At 34.5% G+C, this 23,022-nt stretch overlaps 1 long non-coding RNA gene across 2 annotated transcripts; it reads right to left on the reverse strand.

Annotated features, from left to right (window-relative positions):
* Positions 1 to 1,030: 1,030 nt before the first annotated feature.
* On the reverse strand, positions 1,031 to 15,948 carry LOC138337693 (uncharacterized). 2 transcript variants are annotated; one of them, XR_011211091.1, is made up of 7 exons: positions 15,804 to 15,948; positions 15,038 to 15,107; positions 14,162 to 14,230; positions 9,380 to 9,482; positions 2,937 to 8,662; positions 2,150 to 2,219; positions 1,031 to 1,360 (listed from the first exon to the last, which is right to left on the reverse strand). It is a non-coding gene; the product is annotated as an uncharacterized lncRNA (long non-coding RNA). The 2 variants fall into 2 exon arrangements; XR_011211090.1 differs by having other exon boundaries at positions 1,031 to 1,493.
* Positions 15,949 to 23,022: the final 7,074 nt, after the last annotated feature.

The raw sequence follows: 23,022 nt of genomic DNA on the forward strand, positions 1-23,022 counted from the left end.
AATATTTATTTTACGTGATTTTATTATTATTTTTTGTTGAATATTTTAGTGTCGTCACTCTCTCATATTTTGTGTTATTTTCTTAAGAAACGCCTTAGATAGTTACATTTTGATAGGATTAAAAAAATATTTGAAGTACAAATTAATTATATATTGTGTATATTTACCAAAAAAAAGCGAAGAAACCTAAAAATCCAAGATTGAAAAATCTAAGTATTATTAATCTAATTTGATTTATAAACTTAAAATCTGACACAAATTATTTAATTTAATATTTAAAAAATCCGAACTAATCTAATCATATACACCTCAACATTTAGGGGTCGTTTGATTTCAATACAAATTATACTGATATAAGTTATTCTGAATTAATTATGTTGAAATTAGTTGCGTTAATTAACATTATCTTTTATAAATTATTTGGTTTATTCTACTATTAATAATAATTACTAACCATTGCATATAATATACATCCTAAAAGTAAGTGGTTTGATTACAAAAATTTCCTCTTATTTAGCTTTTGTATATACACTAGATATCATGTGTCCGCGTCAGCGCGCGCCCAACGTATGTTAGTCTTTTTCCTTTCAATTTATGTGACACAATGAAATTTGAAAAGGTGATCTAAATTTTTTTATGTGTTTTCTAAAAAAATATTTTAAATTGTTAATTTATGGAGTACCTTTTATGTTATTTCAAATAATATATGTTATGTTTTATTTTATGTGACATTAGTAATTTTAGGAAAGTAAACGAAATTTTTTAGATGATTATCACATATTTTTAGTTGTCATTTTACTGTGATTCATAGTACTTTTTAGTTCTTACGTTATTTTCAAACAATATAGACAACTTTTTTCGTTTCGATAAAAATAAGGGAGTCAACCGAATTTCATTATGTTTTTTAACTATATTTTTTCTAAAAATATCTCAAATTGTCACATTGCGTTTTAAGGTTTTTTTTAATGTAATTTTCAAATATATATCAAATTAGAAATTATAACAAAGAATTAAAGTTTTCAGATCATCAATCTATATTAAAATGTTCAAATCTTTAAATGTCACGACCCAAAATAGGCGTGATGGCACTCGTCTTATCCCACCAAGACAAGTTAGCCTAAAACTCAATCATTACAATAAAGTGCGGAAATAAAATATAAGTAACTCAATAAAACCCCCAAAACCTGGTAGTCACATGTACAAGCCTCTAAAGTATTACAATTGATCCAAAAGAAAAACTCAAGTCTCAATTGAACTTGTTTCTAGAATAGAACAAGATCATAATTAAAGAGAAGAAAGTTTGCTGCGATGGAAAGAAAAGAAGAGAATGACAAGTACAACAAAAATCCCGGCTCATAACCTACAAAAATTTGTAGAAGCAAGGTGTGAGTACCAAACCACACGGTACTCAGCAAGTAAACCTCTAAACACAAGCTAAGGGGATGAAATACGGGTACTCCTACCACCCCCAACCGAACCTCCACAACTACAACCTGCATTAAAAATCAACCCAACCTAATAACTCACAGTTTACATAGCACGTATCTCAACAACAACACTTAGACAAATTACATATCCTCAACAACAACACTTCAACAAATTACATATCCTCAACAACAATACTTCAACAAATTATATGTCCGCAATAACAAGCTCAATATTGATCAATCACAAGTTCCACAGAAAGGTAATCAGAAGATCAGCAAAACATGATATCAAGTTCACTAATGATAAATATGTGCAATGCGATGGAATACAATGTCAAGTATAATGATGCATGTCTGACCTAGTGATACACACCCGTTGTCTCTCAGTCCGGGACCCATGCATCTGTCGCGGCGCACAACACGACCCTCGATAACAGTAACCTTCGTGGCGCGCGATACGTCCCTCGAAATATAATATCCATCGCGATGCGCGATACGACCCTCGAAATGGTACATCCTCTTACCACAACCACGTCTCGGATACAATGCAAATGACATGCTCAAATGAAAATGAACAGATAACCATTTTGATAACAAAGCGCAATTTACTACAAGGAATACAACACCAACAAATAAGCAACAAGTCTCCAAGTCATTCTCAATACCACACAAGAAAATACACGAATTTCAAATGCTTAACAAGGGTTTAGAAATCCACTTGCCTCAATTTATCAAACAATCACTTTGGGACTTTATCCTTCCCCTTTTGTTGAACTTCCGACTCAAGGCAATCTATTCAAATAGATAATCATAATAAGATTTCGACACTAACAACATTCACACGTAAAACATAGACCCAAAACTCACTCAAAGGTATAATAAATTTCCTAAATTTTGATTCCAATCAATAGGTCAAATCTCATACTTTCTAAGTTCAAATATAGAGTTAAGTCATAATTTCTCCAAAAACTACCATCTTAATAGTTTTGCTATAATATAATACACTTAATTGAATTACATATAATATTGTATCAAAGCTATGCTAATTATATAAGAATAGGATTATCAAGTTCATTTGAAAAGAAAAAGAATAAACAGAACATTAATTTCTTATAATTATAATATATTTTCCTTTTGTTTCAAAGTTTAAAACCTTCTTCCAAACACGTACATCATTATCATCTTTCCACCTTTGGTTTCTGCCCAATTAACAAATTACAAAATATTATTTACAAACCTAGTTATAGGATATTAATGTTTTAGTTATTAGTTATGCAAATAATATTTCTCCCATGGTTATCATCCAGAAACCACCCACTATCTTTATTGGCTGATAATTAATTCTAATTATAGTCATTATACATGACCAAATTGTTATACAAAGTCATACGGCCAAATCAAGAAAACACCAAAACCAGTACTTAAGTATATGAACACCACATGATTACTATTCGTCCTCCAATTGATATTTTTTTAACTTCAGGAATAAATTAAATTTAAGTATCTTACCTGGACTATGTTGAGAATTTTGTTTCGACGGCTTAGGCATGGAAAATACTCTGTAACTTTCGTGTTCCAACCGCTTCTAATTAGTAGTAATTGATGATATTTTCTCTTTAACATGATATCCCTTAATATATGAACCAAGTGGTATAGGGTATCAAATTATATACTTGATCCATTAACAACTTAAAAGTTAATTATTTAAAACATACCACTAATTAAATAATTGTAGTTATCAAGTGATTCAAAATTTTTAAATCAACTATACCGGCTAATCAAAAAAATTACTCGGGGCAACTATTAAGGGTGTAAAACGCTAGTTTCATGAAAATTCTCAAAAATGACCTTCCGAGTCATTACATTATCCACCACTAAAAAACATGTTCGTCCTCGAACATAAAGAAGTAGAAGGAAGATAAACCAAGTTACCAAAATCTTATGTTATTACCTACTAGTCGGTGTTCATCCCTCCAAGTGAGCTTGTCCTTAAGACCATTCCATGAAGATTTACTATTAAGAACTTAACTTTCGAGTCACAATTTGATAGATCTATAACTGAAGAGTGATTATAAGGCAATAAACTAACTCATGAACCCAACTCAAATTCAAATCCATTAGATCTTAACACAATCATCATGACAAATCTTTTCTCACATAACCAAGATAACCTTCTGAATAAATACTGACTACAACCAGAATTAATCTTAAATAAACCATGACACTCATAATGCACAAACCATCACAAATCTTATCAAGATTTTTTTTCTTCACAACTCAAGCTTTTCACGAGCTCAAGTTCTAAAAGTCTGATCTTTAGACATTTGGTAATAATCAAGAAAGAATCAAACTTATCTAACCCAAAGAAGAACAATATGAAGTAAGCACTTAGCTTTATACATTCAAGCTAACAGAACCTATAACAAAACCATCAAAATGGTAGATCAATAGCTATTATGGTAAACTACCTTTAAGAACAGTAGAGATAGACCCACTGCTCCCTTCATTCAATCACACATATTCGAAAAGTGACCTCACTGACAAGATGAATAATAAGACAATCAGACAACTGTAAGTATCTGTGGTAGCACTTGTACGAGTTCTTAAGCAAAGTTGTGCGTGTAGAACCATTAGCATACTTACACTATCTTAAACAGCACCAAATCTTCCATAACTGAAATGAACCGTCTAACCAAGGGTGCCACCCTACAAACAGTACAATCACAAGATTGGCCCACTCGATCCACCACTAGGAATTCACTCATAGATATGAAAAAAATATGTGGGTATAGGTAGCAAACCACACTCCAAATTACATTCAAAATGAAGTAGGTGCTCATATAAGAATATACAGAACCAAAGTCGAATAACACTAGGTACTTCTTCCATAGTTCCCATGTCAAACATTTTCATTCATATGACTCTTTCTTCTTAATTTTCTATCTACCCACAATCACCAATTTAGTCTCGATTATAATTGCCCACATACTTGTTTTATCGAACCACAAATGCTCTTTACAGTATTTCACTAAGGTCTATATTCTTAATAATTACAGAACTCCATAGCCATACCAGCCATTTACCTTATTCTCAAACCTAGTATTAAAGTCTTCTTAACAAACACATTATCGCCTCCAAAATTTTCAAATTATGGTTCCCTCTCTTTCTATTTAAGTATTTCATGACAGATACTAATCCCACCCAAGGTTGATAGCACTAATTTAAAATATAAATGTTTTTTTTTCAATCAATATAAAGTTTATTAAATCATGTACAATCTCAACATCACATAATCTTTCAGATACTAAATTTTAATTGAGTAAGATTCCAACCATCATATCATACCAAAACTTAAAAAATTCTTGGTCACTCCAATACTTCGGTATTCTATAAGCTCATAACCTCTACTCAATATCAAATGCCTACGTAAAACATCATAATAGTTTGTATCGATCGTCCCATAAAAAAAAACTAGTTTCAATCCCCTTGAATCCTCATTACTCATGTAAAACTGTAGGCTCACATTGTTCAACATCAATAAGTTACATATCATAATTTGAACAATCTAGCTCGACATAACCACATAGAATCTTTCTCACATCATCACTTGTCACCCAAACAAAATTCAATCTTTAGAAAAGGTGATGATAATTCCTAGTAAGTATGTACTATTTTACATTTCACAATCATATCTAAATTCATAGATAAAAAAAAAAAGCAATAAATTCTTTAACTACAAACCAAGGGCTTATACGAAAGGTCTATTCCTTCATTTTTCTTAAATTCTTTCCATGAAAAAAACTTATAGTACCTTGAACTCTTTAATACATCAAAATTTTGATCTTTTATTTATTTATTAGTTTATTTTATTTTATTTTTTGCTAACTCGCTTACAAGTCTTATTCTTTGTCCAATAACCCATGACTTTTTTACCTTATCCTCTAAATAAAAACTTAACTAAAACCATTTCTTAGGTATAACAATCAAAAGTAAACAATTTACTACTCAAATTATTCTTAAGTCAATCTCAATGCTTCATACCCAATGTGATCGATCACTTCTTACCTTATCAATCCATACCTTGACAAAACACACTGCCACAACCTACACTTACAATAAAAACTTGATTTTTTTTAAATTTATTATTTTGATCCCAACCGTGTAACACAATTCCATTATCTATCAACATTAGCTCACACCTGAAATTTTTATGAATTTATGTATCATAGCTTATCATATATCGCCTCTCTAGTGACCTTATAATATCCTTCGCTAAAAAATCAAATGTAGATGAATGTATGTACATTTTTTCTCGAATTTTATCAAATAGTCTTTAACATATATGAATGCCACATAACATTATCACCAAACTAAAGCAAAACAGAAGGAACCACGAGTCCCTAAACTCAATTCCCCAAATTTTCACTGAAAATACATCCTAACCCTTGTAATCAGAGTAAATATCCTAGCTCTCTCCTCGCTCTAAAAAGTTAAACTGCATACCACTAATTCTTTCCACTATGACTCTACCTCCTTTCAATTTTATTTAAGTGGTGTCCCAACATCTCATACAACTTTCCATAAAAATCACACTACTTACCAAATAGTATCCAACCATAACCTTAGATAATCAAAAGTCATCATTACCATACAAAGTCCTTTTAACCAACAAACCTTATCATATAGTTTTATTCCAAGCATAATTTATTATAAAACCTTATTAGCATCATGTTTAGTTAGGCCTTGCCATCACCACAAATTAAACCTCGCCATCAACATGACTTCTCAAACTTAGGTATGCCGACCATCTTAGGGAATCACTCAATTTATACACACTTCCTTACTAAAATTTTAAATTACCTTCCCACAAGTATACTAGTTGGGACTTATTTTACCTATAAACTGGTCATCCTAATATCAGTCCACTTCCATGGAATTTATAATGAAATAACTACTCATTTAAAAATCCTCAAAATACACCATATAACCTAAACACATTAATATTGTACCAAAGATCCACCATTAAAAGCTTCCTTATAAAAATGCTTAACTCAAGAGTCCATAGTAACTAGTTGGTTTTCCAAATATGAATTTAACATCGAATTTTATTATAAGAGCATGTGATACAGCTTATAACTCCTTATGTAGTTCGTATTCATGCTTAACAATTAACATATCTGTTTTCATATACCACTAGTATCACATCGTGAAAGTCCGTTACATCCACCACTAAAATATACCATACCTACCGAGGATCATATCCAAATAGGTTACACATTTCTACCTATCTAATAGCTTTAAAATAATATCAAATTCGTTCCATATCTAGTCAAGCTATATGCATTCTTTCGTAGGACATGTCGATGATAAAAGTAACACAGTCCATATATCTAGCCAAGTACCTATCAGTACCATTGTAATAGTCATATCATAACTTTCTTTGGTATACTCTTAGTTTATAAAACCACAAAAGAGATTTTGACCTCAATTGATGCAACATCATTCGCTAAGCAACCCATTAATGTTATGAAAAATGTATCAACGGTATTTTTCAAGGTTACACTATTCATTATCTAGCTAACTCTTTGAACATTTAACTTCTAATTGTCGAACCAATCAAGATATTGTTTTTACCACATAAGTACTAAATTTTTATTTTTTTTTACTATAGTAACTAACCTTACTCAACCCCTTCAAATATGATCACACATTCCTTTCATTAATATATTATTTCCACCTTAATATCAGATTTAGTTAACATCCAACCAATACACGACACACCAATTATTAATATGAGAAATTACGCACGAGTCATCACATAAATGAGAGTGAATGTAGTGAAGTGATAAGAATCAAATCGGCATCAAGTACGCACAATAGAGATCCAAGAAGTGAAGATTCTTCTTAAAAGTAACTATAGCCTCTAGAGGATAAGTACAGACGCCTCCGTACCGATTCTCAAGACTCTACTTTGACTCGACTTGTATACACGTGAGACCTATGAACCTGGGGCTCTGATACCATTTTGTCACGACCCAAAATAGGCGTGATGGCACTCGTCTTATCCCACCAAGACAAGTTAGCGTAAAACTCAATCATTACAATAAAGTGTGGAAATAAAATATAAGTAACTTAATAAAAACCCCAAAACCTGGTAGTCACGTGTACAAGCCTCTAAAGTATTACAATTGATCCAAAAGAAAAACTCAAGTCTCAAATGAACTTGTTTCTAGAATAGAATAAGATCATAATTAAGGAGAAGAAAGTTTGCTGCGATGGAAACAGCTACCTGACAAATCTCAAAGAAGCCTCAGAAACGAAGAGAATGACAAGTACAACAAAAATCCAGGCTCAAAACCTAAAAAAAATGTAGAAGCAAGGTCAGAGTACCAAACCACACGGTACTCAGCAAGTAAACCTTTAAACACAAGCTAAGGGGATGAAGTACGGGTACTCCTACCACCCCCAACCGAACCTCCACAACTACAACCTGCATTAAAAATCAACCCAACCTAAAAACTCACAGTTTACATAGCACGTATCTCAACGACAACAGTTAGACAAATTACATATCCTCAACAACTACACTTCAACACATTACATATCCTCAACAACAATACTTCAACAAATTATATATCCGCAATAACAAGCTCAATATTGATCAATCACAAGTTCCACAGAAAGGTAATCAGAAGATCAGCAAAACACGATATCAAGTTCACTAATGATAAATATGTGCAATGCGATGGAATACAATGTCAAGTATAATGATGCATGTCAGACCTAGTGATACACATCCGCTGTCTCTCAGTCTGGGATCCATGGGGGACATATCTGTCCATGCATCTATCGGGACGCACGACACGATTCTCGATAGCAGTAACCTTCACGACGCGCGATACGTCCTTCGAAATATAATATCCATCGAGGCACGCGATACGACCCTCGAAATGGTACATCCTCTTACCACAACCACGTCTCAGATACAATGCAAATGACGTGCTCAAATGAAAATGAAGAGATAACCATTTTGACAACAAAGCGCAATTTACTACAAGGAATATAACACCAACAAATAAGCAACAAGTCTCCAAGTCATTCTCAATACCACACAAGAAAATACACGAATTTCAAACGCTTAACAAGAGTTTAGAAATCCACTTGCCTCAATTTATCAAACAATCACTTTGGGACTTTATCCTTCCCCTTTTGTTGAACTTTCGACTCAAGGCAATCTATTCAAATAGATAATCATAATAAGATTTCGACACTAACAACACTCACACGTAAAACATAGACCCAAAACTCACTCAAAGGTATAATAAATTTCCTAAATTTTGATTCCAATTAATAGGTCAATTCTCATACTTTCTAAGTTCAAATATAGAGTTAAGTCATAATTTCTCCAAAAACTACCATCTTAATAGTTTTGCTATAATATAATACACTTAATTGAATTACATATAATATTGTATCAAAGCTATGCTAATTATATAAGAATAGGATTATCAAGTTCATTTGAAAAGAAAAAGAATAAACAGAACATTAACTTCTTATAATTATAATATATTTTCCTTTTGTTTCAAAGTTTAAAACCTTCTTCCAAACACGTACATCATTATCATCTTTCCACCTTTGGTTTCTGCCCAATTAACAAATTACAAAATATTATTTACAAACCTAGTTATAGGATATTAATGTTTTAGTTATTAGTTATGCAAATAATATTTCTCCCATGGTTATCATCCAGAAACCACCCACTATCTTTATTGGCTGATAATTAATTCTAATTATAGTCATTATACATGACCAAATTGTTATACAAAGTCATACGGCCAAATCAAGAAAACACCAAAACCAGTACTTAAGTATATGAACACCACATGATTACTATTCGTCCTCCAATTGATATTTTTTTAACTTCAGGAATAAATTAAATTGAAGTATCTTACCTGGACTATGTTGAGAATTTTGTTTCGGCGGCTTAGGCATGGAACATACTCTGTAACTTTCGTGTTCCAACCGCTTCTAATTAGTAGTAATTGATGATATTTTCTCTTTAACATGATAACCCTTAATATATGAACCAAGTGGTATAGGGTATCAAATTATATACTTGATCCATTAACAACTTAAAAGTTAATTATTTAAAACATACCACTAATTAAATAATTGTAGTTATCAAGTGATTCAATATTTTTAAATCAACTATACCGGCTAATCAAAAAAATTACTCGGAGCAACTATTAAGGGTGTAAAACGCTAGTTTCATGAAAATTCTCAAAAATGACCTTCCGAGTCATTACATTATCCACCACTAAAAAACATGTTCGTCCTCGAACATAAAGAAGTAGAAGGAAGATAAACCAAGTTACCAAAATCTTATGTTATTACCTACTAGTCGGTGTTCATCCCTCCAAGTGAGCTTGTCCTTAAGACCATTCCATGAAGATTTACTATTAAGAACTTAACTTTCGAGTCACAATTTGATAGATCTATAACTGAAGAGTGATTATCAGGCAATAAACTAACTCATGAACCCAACTCAAATTCAAATTCATTAGATCTTAACACAATCATCATGACAAATCTTTTCTCACATAACCAAGATAACCTTCTGAATAAATACTGACTACAACCAGAATTAATCTTAAATAAACCATGACACTCATAATGCACAAACCATCACAAATCTTATCAAGATTTTTTTTCTTCACAACTCAAGCTTTTCACGAGCTCAAGTTCTAAAAGTCTGATCTTTAGACATTTGGTAATAATCAAGAAAGAATCAAACTTATCTAACCCAAAGAAGAACAATATGAAGTAAGCACTTAGCTTTATACATTCAAGCTAACAGAACCTATAACAAAACCATCAAAATGGTAGATCAATAGCTATTATGGTAAACTACCTTTAAGAACAGTAGAGATAGACCCACTGCTCCCTTCATTCAATCACACATATTCGAAAAGTGACCTCACTGACAAGATGAATAATAAGACAATCAGACAACTGTAAGTATCTGTGGTAGCACTTGTACGAGTTCTTAAGCAAAGTTGTGCGTGTAGAACCATTAGCATACTTACACTATCTTAAACAGCACCAAATCTTCCATAACTGAAATGAACCGTCTAACCAAGGGTGCCACCGTACAAACAGTACAATCACAAGATTGGCCCACTCGATCCACCACTAGGAATTCACTCATAGATATGAAAAAAATATGTGGGTATAGGTAGCAAACCACACTCCAAATTACATTCAAAATGAAGTAGGTGCTCATATAAGAATATACAGAACCAAAGTCGAATAACACTAGGTACTTCTTCCATAGTTCCCATGTCAAACATTTTCATTAATATGACTCTTTCTTCTTAATTTTCTATCTACCCACAATCACCAATTTAGTCTCGATTATAATTGCCCACAAACTTGTTTTATCGAACCACAAATGCTCTTTAAAGTATTTCACTAAGGTCTATATTCTTAATAATTACAGAACTCCATAGCCATACCAGCCATTTACCTTATTCTCAAACCTAGTATTAAAGTCTTCTTAACAAACACATTATCGCCTCCAAAATTTTCAAATTATGGTTCCCTCTCTTTCCATTTAAGTATTTCATGACAGATACTAATCCCACCCAAGGTTGATAGCACTAATTTAAAATATAAATGTTTTTTTTTCAATCAATATAAAGTTTATTAAATCATGTACAATCTCAACATTACATAATCTTTCAGATACTAAATTTTAATTGAGTAAGATTCCAACCATCATATCATACCAAAACTTAAAAAATTCTTGGTCACTCCAATACTTCGGTATTCTATAAGCTCATAACCTCTACTCAATATCAAATGCCTACGTAAAACATCATAATAGTTTGTATTGATCGTCCCATAAAAAAAAACTAGTTTCAATCCCCTTGAATCCTCATTACTCATGTAAAACTGTAGGCTCACATTGTTCAACATCAATAAGTTACATATCATAATTTGAACAATCTAGCTCGACATAACCACATAGAATCTTTCCCACATCATCACTTGTCACCCAAACAAAATTCAATCTTTAGAAAAGGTGATGATAATTCCTAGTAAGTATGTACTATTTTACATTTCACAATCATATCTAAATTCATAGATAAAAAAAAAAGCAATAAATTCTTTAACTACAAACCAAGGGCTTATACGAAAGGTCTATTCCTTCATTTTTCTTAAATTCTTTCCATGAAAAAAACTTATATTACCTTGAACTCTTTAATACATCAAAATTTTGTTCTTTTATTTATTTATTTATTTATTAGTTTATTTTATTTTATTTTTTGCTAACTCGCTTACAAGTCTTATTCTTTGTCCAATAACCCATGACTTTTTTACCTTATCCTCTAAATAAAAACTTAACTAAAACCATTTCTTAGGTATAACAATCAAAAGTAAACAATTTACTACTCAAATTATTCTTAAGTCAATCTCAATGCTTCATACCCAATGTGATCGATCACTTCTTATCTTATCAATCCATACCTTGACAAAACACACTGCCACAACCTACACTTACAATAAAAACTTGATTTTTTTTAAATTTATTATTTTGATCCCAACCGTGTAACACAATTCCATTATCTATCAACATTAGCTCACACCTGAAATTTTTATGAATTTATGTATCATAGCTTATCATATATCGCCTCTCTAGCGACCTTATAATATCCTTCGCTAAAAAATCAAATGTAGATGAATGTATGTACATTTTTTCTCGAATTTTATCAAATAGTCTTTAACATATATGAATGCCACATAACATTATCACCAAACTAAAGCAAAACAGAAGGAACCACGAGTCCCTAAACTCAATTCCCCAAATTTTCACTGAAAATACATCCTAACCCTTGTAATCAGAGTAAATATCCTAGCTCTCTCCTCGCTCTAAAAAGTTAAACTGCATACCACTAATTCTTTCCACTATGACTCTACCTCCTTTCAATTTTATTCAAGTGGTGTCCCAACATCTCATACAACTTTCCAAATCACACTACTTACCAAATAGTATCCAACCATAACCTTAGATAATCAAAAGTCATCATTACCATACAAAGTCCTTTTAACCAACAAACTTTATCATATAGTTTTATTCCAAGCATAATTTATTATAAAACCTTATTAGCATCATGCTTAGTTAGGCCTTGCCATCACCACAAATTAAACCTCGCCATCAACATGACTTCTAAAACTTAGGTATGCCGACCATCTTAGGGAATCACTCAATTTATACACACTTCCTTACTAAAATTTTAAATTACCTTCCCACAAGTATACTAGTTGGGACTTATTTTACCTATAAACTGGTCATCCTAATATCAGTCCACTTCCATTGAATTTATAATGAAATAACCACTCATTTAAAAATCCTCAAAATACACCATATAACCTAAACACATTAATATTGTACCAAAGATCCACCATTAAAAGCTTCCTTATAAAAATGCTTAACTCAAGCGTCCATAGTAACTAGTTGGTTTTCCAAATATGAATTTAACATCGAATCTTATTATAAGAGCATGTGATACAACTTATAACTCCTTATGTAGTTCGTATTCATGCTTAACAATTAACATATCTGTTTTCATATACCACTAGTATCACATCGTGAAAGTCCGTTACATCCACCACTAGAACATATCATACCTACCGAGGATCATATCCAAATAGGTTACACATTTCTACCTATCTAATAGCTTTAAAATAATATCAAATTCGTTCCATATCTAGTCAGGCTATATGCATTCTTTCGTAGGACATGTCGATGATAAAAGTAACACAGTCCATATATCTAGCCAAGTACCTATCAGTACCATTGTAATAGTCATATCATAACTTTCTTTGGTATACTCTTAGTTTATGGAACCACAAAAGAGATTTTGACCTCAATTGATGCAACATCATTCTCTAAGCAACCCATTAATGTTATGAAAAATATATCAACGGTATTTTTCAAGGTTACACTATTCATTATCTAGCTAACTCTTTGAACATTTAACTTCTAATTGTCGAACCAATCAAGATATTGTTTTTACCACATAAGTACTAAATTTTTATTTTTTTTACTATAGTAACTAACCTTACTCAACCCCTTCAAATATGATCACACATTCCTTTCATTAATATATTATTTCCACCTTAATATCAGATTTAATTAACATCCAACCAATACACGACACACCAATTATTAATATGAGAAATTACGCACGAGTCATCACATAAATGAGAGTGAATGTAGTGAAGCGATAAGAATCAAATCGGCATCAAGTACGCACGATAGAGATCCAAGAAGTGAAGATTCTTCTTAAAAGTCACTATAGCCTCTCAAGGATAAGTACAGACGCCTCCGTACCGATTCTCAAGACTCTACTTTGACTCGACTTGTATACACGTGAGACCAATGAACCTGGGGCTCTGATACCATTTTGTCACGACCCAAAATAGGCGTGATGGCACTCGTCTTATCCTACCAAGACAAGTTAGCCTAAAACTCAATCATTAAAATAAAGTGCGGAAATAAAATATAAGTAACTTAATAAAAACCCCAAAACCTGGTAGTCACGTGTACAAGCCTCTAAAGTATTACAATTGATCCAAAAGAAAAACTCAAGTCTCAAATGAACTTGTTTCTAGTATAGAACAAGATCATAATTAAGGAGAAGAAAGTTTGCTGCGATGGAAACAGCTACCTGACAAATCTCCAAGAATCCTCAGAAAAGAAGAGAATGACAAGTACAACAAAAATCCCGGCTCATAACCTACAAAAAATGTAGAAGCAAGGTCAGAGTACCAAACCACACGGTACTCAGCAAGTAAACCTTTAAACACAAGCTAAGGGGATGAAGTACGGGTACTCCTACCACCCCCAACCGAACCTCCACAACTACAACCTGCATTAAAAATCAACCCAACCTAATAACTCACAGTTTACATAGCACGTATCTCAACGACAACACTTAGACAAATTACATATCCTCAACAACAACACTTCAACACATTACATATCCTCAACAACAATACTTCAACAAATTATATATCCGCAATAACAAGCTCAATATTGATCAATCACAAGTTCCACAGAAAGGTAATCAGAAGATCAGCAAAACACAATATCAAGTTCACTAATGATAAATATGTGCAATGCGATGGAATACAATGTCAAGTATAATGATGCATGTCTGACCTAGTGATACACATCCGCTGTCTCTCAGTCCGGGACCCATGGGGGACATATCTGTCCATGCATCTATCGCGACGCACGACACGACCCTCGATAACAGTAACCTTCGTGGCGCGCGATACGTCCCTCGAAATATAATATCCATCGTGGCACGCGATACGAACCTCGAAATGGTACATCCTCTTACCACAACCACGTCTCAGATACAATGCAAATGACATGCTCAAATGAAAATGAAGAGATAACCATTTTGATAACAAAGCGCAATTTACTACAAGGAATACAACACCAACAAATAAGCAACAAGTCTCCAAGTCATTCTCAATACCACACAAGAAAATACACGAATTTCAAACGCTTAACAAGAGTTTAGAAATCCACTTGCCTCAATTTATCAAACAATCACTTTGTGACTTTATCCTTCCCCTTTTGTTGAACTTTCGACTCAAGGCAATCTATTCAAATAGATAATCATAATAAGATTTCGACACTAACAACACTCACACGTAAAACATAGACCCAAAACTCACTCAAAGGTATAATAAATTTGCTAAATTTTGATTCCAATTAATAGGTCAATTCTCATACTTTCTAAGTTCAAATATAGAGTTAAGTCATAATTTCTCCAAAAACTACCATCTTAATAGTTTTGCTATAATATAATACACTTAATTGAATTACATATAATATTGTATCAAAGCTATGCTAATTATATAAGAATAGGATTATCAAGTTCATTTGAAAAGAAAAAGAATAAACAGAACATTAACTTCTTATAATTATAATATATTTTCCTTTTGTTTCAAAGTTTAAAACCTTCTTCCAAACACGTACATGATTTCTGCCCAATTAACAAATTACAAAATATTATTTACAGACCTAGTTATAGGATATTAATGTTTTAGTTATTAGTTATGCAAATAATATTTCTCCCATGGTTATCATCCAGAAACCACCCACTATCTTTATTGGCTGATAATTAATTCTAATTATAGTCATTATACATGACCAAATTGTTATACAAAGTCATACGGTCAAATCAAGAAAACACCAGAACCAGTACTTAAGTATATGAACACCACATGATTTCTATTCGTCCTTCAATTGATATTTTTATAACTTCAGGAATAAATTAAATTGAAGTATCTTACCTGGACTATGTTGAGAATTTTGTTTTGGCGGCTTAGGCATGGAAAATATTCTGTAACTTTCGTGTTCCAACCGCTTCTAATTAGTAGTAATTGGTGATATTTTCTCTTTAACATGATATCCCTTAATATATGGGCCAAGTGGTGTAGGGTATCAAATTATATATTTGATCCATTAACAACTTAAAAGTTAATTATTTAAAACATACCACTAATTAAATAATTGTAGTTATCAAGTGATTCAAAATTTTTAAATCAACTATACCGGCTAATCAAAAAAATTACTCGGGGCAACTATTAAGGGTGTAAAACGCTAATTTCATGAAAATTCTCAAAAATGACCTTCTGGGTCATTACATTAAAACTCCACATATATGCACAAATTAATAAAAGGAAGCCAAACAAATTTTTTTTTTAAAAAAACATTAATATATGAAAGCTCATTTCAATAATAACACATATATATTTCATTATTAATATATGACTCCCTCATTTTTTATTACAGAAAAGGGCCTAAAATACTCTTGAAGTATTGATATGGTACGAAATTATCCTTCATCCACCAATCCAAAATGCCCTTCGCATCCACCTATTGGCTCCAAAATACCCTTGTCATCCACCTTTGGTTCAAAATTGACTACTTATTTAATTGTTTTAAAATTAAACTCTTTTAATATTTTTTAAAATATTTGGCGTTCAACTATTGGTTATGATTTACTTTATTAATATAATTTATAAACCAACCCACTATACACTAATTACTAACTAAACCCCATCCAATTAATAATTCAATCATCATATCAAAATCGCCATAAACGCTAATAAAACACGATGAAGTTATAGAGTTCTGAAAATGATATCCAAAATTATTCAAGTCTGAATTGAAGCACCAATTAAATTTAGGTTGAGCCGCTTATTTAGGAGGACACTTTCAATAGGATTCTCTTTCAAGATTGAATTAAAAATTTATGATTATAGGTAAATAAATAATACATCCTGAATTAATTCATGCACTTTTTTAAATATAACTTTATAAATATTTATGCTTTTTTAAAAACCTTTAATATATTATTTTGAAAAAAGTTACCTATGAAGTAACATCACATAATTGAGATGTAAGAATAATAAAGATGAACATAGTCAGACTTTTAAGATTATCAGTAATTTTTATTTATACACTTGAATGTATGATAATTTACTTCTATAGATATTTTTGCCTAAAATTTATAAAAACACTCAATTGGCAGTAGCTTTTCTGTTGTTGCATTAATAATGTGACGATTTTATTAATTTGGAGGGGTTTAATTAGTAATAGGTGGGCAGGCTGTCACGACCCAAATCCGGGCCGCGACTGGCACCCACACTTACCCTCCTATGTGAGCGAACCAACCAATCTAAACCTTAACATTTCAATGTAATATCAACATAAAGTAATGCCGAAGACTTAAACTCATTAATAAAATCAATAACTATTATTATCCCCAAAATCTGGAAGTCATCATCACAAGAACATCTATGATCAATTACTAACTAAGAGTATTCTAAAAGCTAAAACAAGTAAAAGTTAGTCCATGCCGGAAGTTCAAGGCATCAAGACTTGAAGAAGAAGATCCAGTCCAAGCTAGAAGCATTAGCTCACCCTGAATTTCCAATGTAGTAAGACTGGCTTGAATTACTGTTGAGTCGAAGATGACGGCACATTTGCTGCACTCCACAAATAAACAAGAAGAAAACAATAAAAGTAGGGGTCAGTACAAAACACGGGTACTGAGTAGATATCATCGGCCAACTCAAAATAGAAAACAGTATGTATTAAGCAATATCCTAAAATCAACTAATATCCTTAGCATGCAGCATTTACAGTTACCATGACCCTTGGTTACAACACCAAGCACATCAATGAGGACTCACACCTCCTCATCATACTCATTTGGGAATTCAGTTCATTAGATTGAATATATTAACATATTTCAAGATTCATTATCTTTATTCCCCTCATGTCGGTACGTCACACTCCGCTCCTCAATATACTATCCTGGTGTCGGAACGTGACACTCCGATCCTCATTCTATCATGGTACCGGAACGTGGCACCCGATCCATATTCTATCCTTGTGTCGGAACGTGACACCCGATCCTCATATACTATCCTGGTACCGGAACGTGGCACCCGATCCATATTCTATCCTGGTGTCGGAACGTGACACCCGATCCTCATATACTATCCTGGTACCGGAACGTGGCACCCGATCCATATTCTATCCTGGTGTCGGAACATGACACTCGATCCCCTAATCTCACTACTTTCGTTCATCGAGCCTTCTTTTATACCAAGACATCATCATTAACAAAGTAGATTAGGGTTTCTTTTCAAGATTTGGGATTCAATAGCTTCATCATGCTTATTTATTCATAATTACATAATCACATCATTCATGCAAGCATACAATTAAGCATATAGAAGGGTTTACAATACTACTAACACATATCATTCACTATTAAGAGTTTACTACGAATAGCATGAAAACCATAACCTACCTCCACCGAAGAATTGAAATCACGCAAGTTAATCCTCAAAGCTTGGTGCTTTCCTCTTCTCTCGATCGGTTCTCTCTCTTCCTTCTTGTTCTTTCTGTTTTCTTATTCAAACCCTCTTTCTTTTACCCTAATTAGTATATAATTAAGAATAAAAGATGGCAATAATACCCCACGAATTAACTTAAGGTTACCTCTTTTAACCCCCAAGAATTTGAGTTATTAATATCAACCCACGAAATATATAATTATAGCAGGAATAGTCCAAAATGCCCCTTTAAAACTTAACCAAAAATCCGACTCCAACTGGGATTATGCAAACTGTGACGGGCCGTCGCGCCTGCAACGGTCCGTCCTGCTGTCCGTCGCATAGTTCAGAAACTTGATTTTGGGTGAATGGCCTGTGACGGTCCGTCCTGCCACTCCGTTACGAAGTTCAGAGAGTCGATTTTCAGTACCCAATTTCAGATTTTCTAAGTGTTTTGAAACGAGACCCTGCGACGGTCCGTCGTGCCCATGACGGTCCGTCGTTGGGTTCGTCGCCTCAGCCTGTTTTTCCAGAAATAAAATCTGCTGCTCAAAACGACTAAACAGGTCGTTACAATAGATACCAATTTACCCATCGTTCGTCCCCGAACGATCACAAGAAGGAAAACAAGGGCGAAAAGGAGTACCTGAATTTGTAAACAGATGTGGGTATTTTTCTCGCATATCCGCCTCCTTCTCCCAAGTGGCTTCTTCAACGGGTCGATTCTTCCATTGAACTTTGATGGATGCAATCTCCCTTGATCTCAACTTGCGAATTTCTCTATCTAGAATGGCAACAGGTTCCTCCTCATAAGACAAATTCTCATCAAGCAAAACTTAATCCCAACGGATAATGTAGTTTCCATCCCCATGGTATCTTTTCAACATCGACACATGGAATATCGGATGTACTTCGGACAGCCCTGGAGGCAAGGGTAACTCATAAGCCACCTCCCCTACTCGCTTAAGTACTTCAAATGGTCCAATGTACCTTGGACTTAGTTTACCCCTTTTACCAAACCGCATCACCCCTTTCATTGGTGAAACTTTCAACAAGACTTGTTCACCCTCCATGAACTCTAAGTCTCTAACCTTTCGATCTGCATATTCTTTTTGTCTACTTTGCGCCGCTAGAAGCTTTTCTTGAATAGACTTCACTTTTTCCATCGAATCCCTCAAGAGATCAGTACCCCAAGGTCTAACCTCGAACGCATCAAACCAACCAATGGGAGACCTACATCTCCTACCATACAATGCTTCAAATGGAGTCATATCAATGCTTGATTGATAGCTATTATTGTATGAAAACTCCGCTAAGGGTAGGAAGCTATCCCAATGACCACCAAACTCTATCACACATGCACGAAGCATATCCTCCAACACTTGAATCGTTCGCTCAGACTGACCATCGGTCTAAGGATGGAACGCAGTACTAAGGTCCAACCTAGTACCCAATTCCGCATGCAATGTTTTCCAAAACTTAGAAGTAAACTGCGTACCTCTATCTGATATGATGGATAGTGGAACCCCATGCAATCGAACGATTTCTGAGATATAGATCTTGGCTAACTTCTCGGCATTGTAAGTCACCTTAACCGGAATAAAATGAGCAGATTTAGTTAACCTATCAACAATCACCCAAATGGAGTCATACCTACCCATTGTCCTTGGAAGACCAACCACAAAGTCCATTGCAATTCTCTCCCATTTCCATTCCGGAATGGGCATTCTCTGAAGTGTTCCTCCGGGCCTTTGGTGTTCATACTTTACTTGTTGACAGTTTGGACACTTGGCAATAAAGTCAACAATATCATGCTTCATTCTACTCCACCAAAAGTGTTGCTTTAGGTCACGATACATCTTGGTTGCACCCGGGTGTATAGAATACCTTGAACTATGAGCCTCTGTCATAATAGTGTTGATCAAATCATCGACGCGGGGTACACATACCCTTCCCTTGATTCTCCAAACACCTTCCTCATCGGTTTGTGCTTCCTTAGCCTCCCCTCGCAATACTTTATCTTGGATTCGCCTTAGTTTCTCATCATCAAACTGTTTTCCCTTAATTTTGTCAAGAAAAGAAGATCTTGACTCCACACTAGCCAACAATCCTCCCTTCTCATTTACTTCTAATCTCATCAAGTCATTAGCTAGAGTCTGAACCTCTCTAGCCAATGGGCGTCTAGAAGCTTGCAAGTGAGCTAGACTTCCCATGTTTCCCGCCTTTCTACTTAAAGCATCCGCTACAACATTCGCCTTCCTCGGATGATACAAAATAGTGATGTCGTAGTCCTTCAGTAGTTCCATCCATCTCCTCTGCCTCAAGTTCAAATCTTTCTGAGTAAAGACATACTGAAGGCTACGATGATTCGTGTAGACATCACACTTAACCCCATATAAATAGTGTCTCCATTGCTTTAATGCAAACACTACCGCAGCCAATTCCAAATCATGAGTTGGATAGTTACGTTCATGCACTTTTAATTGCCTCGAAGCATAAGCAATCACATTCTTCTCTTGCATTAACACTGCACCCAAACCCGAATAAGATGCATCACAATAGACAATGAAATTCTTACCTTCCACTGGCAAGGTGAGAATGGGTGCGGTAGTCAACAAAGTCTTGAGCTTCTGAAAGCTTTCCTCGCACTCATCCGACCATACAAATGGAACATTTTGCTTAGTCAAGTTCGTCAGTTGGGAAGCAATAGAAGAGAATCCCTTGACGAATCGGCGGTAGTAGCTAGCTAACCCAACAAAGCTCCTTATTTCTGACACAGTAGTAGGTCTTACCCAATTCTTGACTGTCTCAATCTTAGAAGGATCCACCATCACTCCATCCTTAGAAACCACGTGCCCCAAGAAGGACACTGCATCTAGCCAAAACTCACACTTAGAGAACTTGGCATAAAGCTTTTTCTCCCTCAACATTTCCAATACCATTCTCAAATGCTCTTCATTTCCTTCTTGCTCTTTGAGTATACCAATATATCATCAATAAATACGATCACGAAGAGATCCAAATATGGCTTAAAAATCCCGTTCATCAAGCTCATGAACGCAGCAGGGGCATTCGTAAGACCAAAAGACATCACTACAAATTCGTAATGCCCATACCTCGTTCGAAAAGCAGTCTTTGGCACATTCGTTGCCCGTATTTTCAATTGATGATAACCGGATCTCAAGTCAATCTTAGAGAAGACACAAGCACCTTGTAACTGATCGAACAAGTCATCAATGCGAGGAAGAGGATACTTGTTCTTTATGGTTACCTTGTTCAACTGCCGGTAGTCTATGCACATCCGAAAACTCCCATCCTTCTTCTTCACAAACAAAACCGGAGCACCCCAAGGGGATGCACTTGGTCTAATGAAGCCTTTGTTCAATAACTCTTGAAGTTGTTCCTTTAACTCTCTTAACTCAGCGGGAGCCATTCTATAAGGGGGTATAGAAATGGGGCGTGTGCCCGGTTCGAGATCGATACAGAAGTCAATATCCCTATCTGGTGGCATACCAGGAAGATCTGCAGGGAACACATCCAGAAACTCACGGACCACTGAAACCGACTCAATCGAAGGAACTTGGGTAGTGCCATCCTTGAGATGTGCCAAGAAATCTAAACACCCTTTACTAATCATTTTCTTAGCACGAAGAAAGGAGATGATACGAACCGGATTGGAAGTGTAGTCGCCCTCCCAAACTAATGGATCTGTCCCAGGCTTGGCTAACGTCACCATTTTAGCATTACAATCCAAAATTGCAAATTGCGGAGAAAGCCAAGTCATACCCAAAATTACATCAAAATCATCCATTTCTAAGATAACCAAATCTACATAAGTGTTGCTCCCCACAAAGTTCACCAAACAAGACCTATACACCTTTTCAACTACCACAGACTCACCCACCGGAGTAGAAACACGAATAGGTATATCAAGTAATTTACAATGTAAAGTTAGACCATTAGCAAATGAGGAAGATACATAAGAAAATGTGGATCCAGGATCAAACAATACAGAAGCCATGCAATCACAAACTAGAAGATTACTTGTGATGACAGCATCAGATGCCTCCGCTTTAGACCACCCAGGGAAAGCGTAGCAATGGGCCCTCTCACTCGTTTGTCCGTTGCCCCTACCATGTTGTGATGTAGTGGCTCCAGGTTGCCCATCACCTCGGCCGTTCTGGTGACCACCATTACCTCGACCACCACGTCCTCCAGAATAACGGCCTCTGCCATGACCACCTCTACATCTAACATTTGGAGGTCTGTAACTCTGTTTTGGACAATATCTCTTAATATGTCCAATCTCCCCACATCCATAGCACTCTCTGGGGTTCATGCATAGGTATCTCAGAGAAGTGTTGACCGGTCGGAGGTGGACCCCCAACTACAGTCTGTAGTGAAGACTGAATTGGTCGGACTGAGTAACTTCCCGAACCCTGTCCTCTAGTGTAAGCACCATTAAACTCACCTCTCTTTCGAAACCTTTTTGATGTCGATGTCGGGGTGAAGTCATCTGGCTTCACTCCTTCCACTTCTATCACAAAGTCTACCACCTCTTGGAAGGATTTTGCCGTTGCCGCTATCTGTAAGGCCGAAATCCGCAATTCTGACCTCAACCCCTTCACAAACCGGCAAATTCACTCTTGTGGACTGAAAC

Source organism: Solanum lycopersicum, chromosome 8 (genome assembly GCF_036512215.1).
Source record: "Solanum lycopersicum chromosome 8, SLM_r2.1".
Taxonomy (NCBI): Eukaryota; Viridiplantae; Streptophyta; class Magnoliopsida; order Solanales; family Solanaceae; genus Solanum; species Solanum lycopersicum.